Source organism: Ochotona curzoniae, unplaced genomic scaffold (assembly GCF_017591425.1).
Source record: "Ochotona curzoniae isolate NIBS_2020 unplaced genomic scaffold, NIBS_Ocur_1.0 scaffold_3890, whole genome shotgun sequence".
Taxonomy (NCBI): domain Eukaryota; kingdom Metazoa; phylum Chordata; class Mammalia; order Lagomorpha; family Ochotonidae; genus Ochotona; species Ochotona curzoniae.
The window spans coordinates 23,849,144-23,857,279 of record NW_024467115.1 but is presented as its reverse complement, the minus strand read 5'-3'; positions in this window follow the sequence as shown (position 1 = coordinate 23,857,279).

The following is an 8,136-nucleotide window of genomic DNA, read 5'->3' as shown; positions in this document are numbered from 1 at the left end:
AGTGTCTACTATCTCAGGAGCTGAATGGACAAGCCCAAGCAGGATGGGCGGTACAACGGTCAGGCAAGCTGAGGAGGAAGCACAACTTGAGGCTTTGCTACAGGCCACTGAGAAGGAGAGGCAAGCATGCATGTTGGGAGATTGGTGTTCTTTGTGAGCAAGGTGCCTGGCCTCCAGGGCGGGAGGAGCATTGGCCTGCACAGTGATTCCGCCTGTGGATGGGCTGGGGGATGGACCACACATGTGGATTCTAAGGACAGCTACTTAGCGAGTTCACATTCCTCCCCTCATTGAACTGGGTATGATTGTAATGGTTTGTTAAACAAACAAAAGGCCTGAGAGCTGTGAATGGGGGAGAGAAAAGACTTAAGGTGGAAAGAAGAGGCCCTGCTTGCTAGTGTTCCACTGGTTTTCAGTTCCCCCACACCCTTATTTCCTCAATAGTCCTCTCACCCTTTCAGAGAGGCCAGTGTAGCAGCCAGGAAAAGTCGCCTTGTCTCTTCAGAGCCACACTGTTTCAAAGTGGAAGCCAGTTAAACATTACCACTTTGAAAGGAGAAAATTAAACAAACAAACAAACAAACAAACAAGAGAAGTATAAAGAGCCAGGGAAATTATCTATTTAAAATCAAGTATTCTGGAGGAAGTATTTGCTTTGTGGCATTTGGTTTGTTGGATGGGACATGGAGGGCATTTAAGCTTTGTGCAATCATTTTGTTGAATAAAATAAGGCCTATAGCCAGGGTGGAAAACACCAGGCTGGTAGGCTGTGGATAGAACACAGCTCTCAAAATCATTTGATCTGGTCCTGCCAGGGCATCTACAAGCATGATTCAAAATTCAGTACATCTGTTGCAGCCTCATTTTTAAGTTGGTAATTTTGTATGGTCCCTGAAGGAGGTTATCAACATTCAAGTGGGCCTAGGCACAAGGTTCATAGAAACCTTTCATGTCATTTTTCGTCTAATAATTTCCATTTCACAGTCCTATGGGATAGGAAAAAGGCATCATTATCCCTACTTGATAGGTAAAGAGACTAAGATAAAGCCGTTGGTCTGTGGCTCGAGGGAACAGTGGACAACTGGGGGTTCAAAGAGCCCCTGGGAGCAGGTGCAGTGGTTTCACAGCTCTCGCTGCATGGTTTGCTGAAGTTCTGGAGGCTCCCTTGTTGGGAAAATGTAAACAGTCAACATTGTCCTGGTCAACTTGGCCATCACATCTAAGTCCAGGGTAGTCATATTTGGTGTTGGGTCATGTATGTGAATGGAACCATTCAGGCTTTCAGAGCAGTGCCTTTTAACCAACTATTTCCTCTCCATAGCCCAGTCCTCCATGGGTCAGGAGAAGTGATGTCCTGTAACTTTCCTCCTCTCTGTAATACGATCTGTGGACCAGAGGACCTCACTTCCCTACAGCATAAACCCACTTTCTGTCACCCGTGCATTATATGGTCTCTTCACAGCCCCTACCCCGAGATACTCCTGTACACCACCACCCTCCCCCAGACCACCTTGCACCACTGAGCCTCAGAACTTCCTTCCGTCTGCCCCCTCCCTTTTGTCCACTTAGGGCAGAGGTTATCATTATCAATGCCGAGGAAGCACAAATACTCAGAAAGAAACATATATTCTGTTGTTTGTAGTCCACTACCCAGTCTACCCTGGTGGCACGGTCTGTGCCTCTAGGCCTTTCTCTGTCAGTTTGATCCAAACAGTACGCCTTCATCTTGGTTGTCCTTTGCAAGAACTCCCAGATTTCTAGGTTCCCACAAGTGATTTCAATCCACAGGTCTAGCTTCCCATGGTCAGTGTGACTAGCATGGTTTTCACGATTTTCTTTCTTTTCACAATTAAGAGCTTATACCTTCATTACTTTCTGGCAAGAAGTCAGGCTTTCTTTTCCCTAGAATGGTGACCTTCTTGGGATAACAGGTCCTGCTGCTAATTAGAGTTCTGTTTCCTCTGTGCCCTGCATTGAGAGTCTCAAGCAGAGAGATCACTGCCGTCAGTTATTGGAGCAGACCCCTACTGTAGCTCTTGCTGGCCTGCATGTCTGTTAGGCACCGTTGAACCTAAGATGTTTAACACTGAACCCCTAACTCCAATATTTTTGCTGGAGTTTTCTTCTAAGTACAATTGCTGTTTCCACCTCTGCCATTACTGTCACCATTTCCCTGTAACTCAAATCCTAATGTTGCGGGTCTGCTTCCACAGTATAACTTACACTTGCTCTCTTCTCTGTCTGTAGGTCTGTTGAGATAGAGTAGGGGTGTAAGTGGTGTCATGGCCCCAAGTCTTGCCACTCTCTACTTTGCTTACCTTTGCCAACATCACAAAATATCATCTAATGACAAGTTCATTGCTTCACATGAGTAGTTGCATGTTCATCCTTTCTCTGGTAGCTTAGTACCTCTTAATTTTACATGACTCATTAAGGCCAAGTCATGATATATACATTTCTTGCATATCCCAGCCTTTTTGAAATACTCATTTAACATGTGCTCCTAAATGGATTCATTTTTACAGCTCTAAATTATCATTTCCTGGTTGAATACTTGGCAAACTTGCAGAATGAACTTGAACTCCCTGAAACCTTTCTAAAATTTCCAAACAGGATGATCAGTCTCCACACAAGACCATTCAACCCACAACTGTCTTGATTTTTACTCATTCTCTTTTGTTTTTTTTACTGTTTATTCATGTGTAAATCACCAAAAAGTAACTTAATCGAATCAGCTGATTCCTAGGGAGATAACCTCTGAATGCATGTGTACTTATCCATGACTCCAGTCTTCTATGCTGCCCATTTGGCTGCACATTTCTTAGATATCATTGTTTAGTGGCCAATACATATGGTATTATGAATTAGATTTATGTCTGCTGGCAATTAGGAATGCAATTGATTTGTGATTCTTTGCCAAAATTCCTAATTATGGTCTTCTGCATGTAAATTCTTCTAGGTTTTCTATGTAGATAATTTTGTATCCTTTTATTTCTGCTTGTTGCCTTATTGTACAACTCATGACTTCTGCTACAATAACGAAATGGTTAATAGAAGCATCGGTAATAGGTAACTTTGTCAAGCAATGTAGACAGTAAGCTCTGTTTTGTTCACTTAAACATCCTCTTTCACTACACTTCTTAACCACTTAATCTATAAATGATTTTGCTGTAAATAGTTTTTTTATGTTATGCTCATTGAATTACGATAGTTGACTTCCTGGTGGTAAATCACTGTGATCATTAGGTGTAGCCAACCTGAAAAAAATAGGCATCCTCAAAGTAAGCCACCCTGTCCAATGTGAAGGTGTATAAGCCTCATCAGAGTGATTGTTAAAACTATAGATTCTCAGATATGGCCCTCGTAAGGCTGATACCTGAAACAATCCCAAGGGTCTTGCCCAGGTCTCTGTCCTTTTTCCGGTTGTTCTCCTATTAAGCCAAAACCCTGTTCTTTGAGGGATCACCTTCTTCCCTTTCTGACATATTAATGATGGTCATTTTTCAGATTTTCTCCTCTCTAAAGCGTCTCTGTTTTCTCTCTGAAATGCTTTGGTGTCAGTTTTTTCTCATGGCTGATTTCTGCTGGCCCTTAGCTGCCTACCGCTGTATGAGTACAACCATGACAAAAGCTGATGAAAGCTGTGTACACCAAGGGCTTCTGTCATATATGAAGAAGAGTCCTTGAGGAGCCCTCACTTGTCCTTCTATGAAGCTTGCTTTTCCTGGGCTGGACCAGCTCAGCCACAGCCCCCTGGGAGGATGAGCCCACATCCTGCCATGAGGGTCCAGGCCAGGTTGTGTGGTGCTGCTGAGAAGGGGGCTGGCACACCAGGTTTTACAAAGATCACTGCTCTCCAGTGTGCTCTCTGCAGGGAGAAGCCTCAGAGCTTGTCTTGGGCAAGGATGTGTAGGGAGTAGCCCCACTGTAGGGCTTCACCAGTAGACTTCAGGCTGCTTGTACTATTTTGTTCCTATTAATCTCATTTGCAGAGGTATGCAGTATCTTGAATTTCTGTGACTTTTACTGTTCTGCTAGATAAATCAGGTTGCTTCATAGATTTTCGTTATGGGCTTAGAAACCAGCTTTCTCGGAATAGCTTGTTTACTGGCTTTCTGCTGCCAGAATTCATTGCCTCTTTGTTATCATGGGTGTGACTTTCAAAAACCCCACTAATACTGTTTAGTGGATTTTCAGGAAAGACTGGGGCTGTGTCCATCTTAGGATATTATGGTGTTCATGAACACAGAGTGCCCTGTCCTTTTCCAAATTTTACATGAATGAGTGTGTAGGTTTGATGTTCTAAAGCTATGGGCCAAGCAACTGGACAGATTCTCAAATCCCCTCCCTGAATATTAGATAAGTGATTTCACTGTAGCTTTCTTGCTTATCTTAGGGCTCACTTCTAAGAAAATGAATCTTGCGGTGACGGTTCAGCAGCTCCCCAGAGCACAGCAGAGGGGTGGAGGCATTTGGGAATTCTTTCCAATGAGCATAAACCAGAGAAAAGCTATCACTAGAGGTGATTCCTGCACTTTAATCGCCCTGCCATGTGGAAGAGGAGTTTATGCAGAATCTAGGAGATAGGGGTGGGGTGGCTTTCTGATGGATCCAGGGATGTTAGGCAGTCTGGCAAAGGGAGCCACATTAGCACGAGAGGTTGTAACAAACTAAGGAAGTGGTGAGTGGCTTGTAGTTGGTGCCAGGTGGAGGAGGAGGTCTGCAGACAGGGTAGGGGGACGGGCCTGGGGTTCAGTTTACCAGGTCACCCCAGCAAGCTCCAGGTGTTAATGGACTCTAATGATCAGACTGAGGGTACAGATTTCCATAGATGTTTTTTAATGATACCGATCACTAAATTCCTGCAAGTTTGAGGGCAGCGTGCCTTCTAGTAGTAAGTGAGATTGTCTTATGTTACAAGACCTGATAGATCTATGTCTTTGCAAATTTAACGTGAAATTAGTACAAGTTGCATACTACTTGAATTTTAAAACATTTTAAAACTTTTGAGTTTAATCCAATGAAATTCATACACAAAATGCATAGCCTACGGACTAGGAAATATCAGCGACTTTATGAAGAGTTGGGAGGCTGCTGAGAGCACCCAGAACTTCTTAAAGTGCTTGAATCTAGGACTCTTTAGTGGTCCTCCTCACTCCCTGCATAGGAACTCCATCATGTTTCATGCTCCATAATTTTGCACAGCATTCTAGAAACATCTCAAGGGTTCCAGAGTCTTCCAAGGGCCCCACTTATGCAACCCTGCTGTGCACCAAGGTTGCTAGTCCATCCACAGGCAGCTTTGAGATCCTCACTACACATCTGTATTCTTGAGCCAGGTCTGCCTGGTGCCATATGCACATTTTTAATTGATCAAATGATTTTACCCAGCTTTTCTAAAATGTCATTTACTCAGATATAACAACTAGTAGATTTTATAATATGTAATAAAAAGGAAGTAGTACCAGAAAGTCCTGCACATCTTGTTTCTCCTGCTGGAATTTCTGAATAGTCTTTTGTTTGTTTGTTTTGTTCTGTGTTGTTTTTCAAATTTGATGTTGAAAACATGATACCCAAATCCTTCAAGGAACTAATCCTGAGAAAATGACCTCTCTAGAAGCTTCCTAAAGCCAAATCAACAATTCCCATGTATCCTTTCCACTAGTGACTGTTGCCTAGTTTACAGGTCTTAGGGATCGTCTTAAAGTCAGCCTTAGTTATTAAGATTTTTTTGTAAATAAAATGCACAGGTCTTGGAGGATGAGGGACATGAATGTTGGATTGGAATCACTCTTTCATGGAGTGATGATGAATGCAGGTGGGGAAAAAAAAAGAGCAGCAAGAAGTTACAGCAGCCATAGCGGACGACCAAACATGGAAATTGCATTTCCTCTTGGAGTGGACCTTGTATTGTGTCACTGGGGACAATGGAAATAGAAGCCAGAAATCCGAGTTTATTTTGAGAATGCTGTGGAACAGTTGTCCACTGTGAGATGATTGTGTTAGGCAGCACTGGGGAAGTCCTGGAGCTACACTAATACTCTGACCTCCCCCCGACCATTGTATCCCCCCATTCCCCAGGGAGCACAGGCTTCCTTGGATGATGCCATATATATGTGTTCATATTCCAGTCGGATTCTCTCCCAACCTCAAAATAATCAGTAGGAGCAGAGCGAAGCAGATGGCACAAGCCTTCTTTGGCATACTGGCAAATCTGTATCACTCATTCTGTATTTTTAGAATCAAGGAAATTTATGTTCTGAGATGGTTTGGGGGGAAAGTGTACTATCTTCACAGAGTGACAGGTGTTGAGATAGTACTGCGCTGGAGAGGCAATTGAAATCTGTGTGTCAGGTCACAGAACAGTATGACTCAGAAGCATCGCTTTGTCAGCTCTCCCTTGGGACTGCTGGTAATTTGCCAGATAATGGAAGGTAATCATGAGTCACTTTATAGAATATGGACAGAAAGTGCATCATGTTTCAGCCCAAGATTGGACTAATCAGCATACAGCCAGGACTGATCAAGTGCATTTGTAAAATGTCTTCTTAAATCACAACCAGTTTCTAGGTCCAGCTCATTTCCATATATATCAGGTGAATAACCCAAAAGAGGAAATGGAGATCTAGAAAATAGCTACCATAAGGAAGCTAGAAATGGCTCTCGGGAATATTTCCACTCTGTCTGTAAAAACAAGTGACATCAGAGTCCTCCTGTGCTCAGGAAAACACTGAGGGTGAATCAATAGCCCTGCCAACTTCAGAGGAATTCCTAATAAACTCAGAATCTGCCTGTGTCATCCAGAATTGCAACCCTTGCTGTATGTGACAATGTTAAGCCAAACCTTGTTTCTAAGCACATATGTTCTTGTAGCTGTTTGATATACCTCATTTCCATCACAGAAAATTCTATTGGCCATCCGTGTCATTTCTCAAAGCACAAATCAGGAAGCACACTTTTACTGAAATAAAAATTTTAAAGTGTAGATGCAGAAAATTGGCAAGTAGGTGACAGAGACAAAGCCCATCCCACCCTCAGTTCCTTTTCCAGAGTGAAGAGTGCTATTTTGAGTTCAGCAACAAAGAGAAGAGGTGGAAAGGATGCATTTCAAACTTATGAAATGAATGGGTGTAGTTTATAGCTGGGCCAGTATTGTGGCCAGACTTTGGCTGGATGAGAAGTAGGACAGATCATGAGATCTGGCAGTACAAACTTGGCAAGCACCATAGAATTCCTAGAAGGAGCTTTCGATTGTGGCCAGGGTTGTTGGGGCTGCCTCAAGGTAGGGCTTAGACATAAACTGGAGTACTGGAGGCAATCTGTGTGGGAAGGGTTTGGGCAGAGCCAGAACAGGAGCCCAAAGGAGGAAGGTCATGCACATAGCTAGAATCTAAAATACCAGAAAAGACACCGGGAGCCGTGAGAACTGAGGAGTTAGCGTGCTCGTGGCTTTGGATCAGTGCCAGACCTCTGGGTCGAAGAGCTCATGTCAGCTTAAAAGATGCCAAGCGGGTGAGGCAAGAACCAGAGCGGTATTTTGTTTGCTGGTGCTTCAGACTCTGACCAGATACAACACACAATTGAGACAGGAGATGAGGAATTCAGTGCCTTTGTAGCCATTTTGTGAATTAAGAAAGGATTCTGTTTGTCGTTGCACATATGATTCTTTAAAAATGCATGAATTATTATTACAATAAAATTTCATCTAGTTAGACTCCAGATTTATAATCTGAAAGCAACTGAAAAGGTGAATGAAAATTAACCCTCAACAAGAGCCAGGCTTGGCAGTAAGTGAATGATGGTAGGGAACAAAGCTTTAAGAAATGTGCTTGATCAGTGTACCATGGGTGCCTTGCTTCCTTCACAAATCAGAAAAGGCTGGCCTACAATTCAAAGCTTTTTTTTTTTTTTAACATATGATACTGGTTGAGTATCTATTATTTTTGTTTGGAAATGGAAATGGTTCAGATTTTGGAATATTTGCAAATACTTAATGTTTCTTATACATGTAGCCTGATGGTCACGTTATATATCTTTTTAGTGCACCTGCATTTAGGTGGCAACTTGTCATATGAGGTCGGGTGTGGAATTTTCCACTTGTGTCTTCATGTTAGCATTAATAACACTGTCAATTTT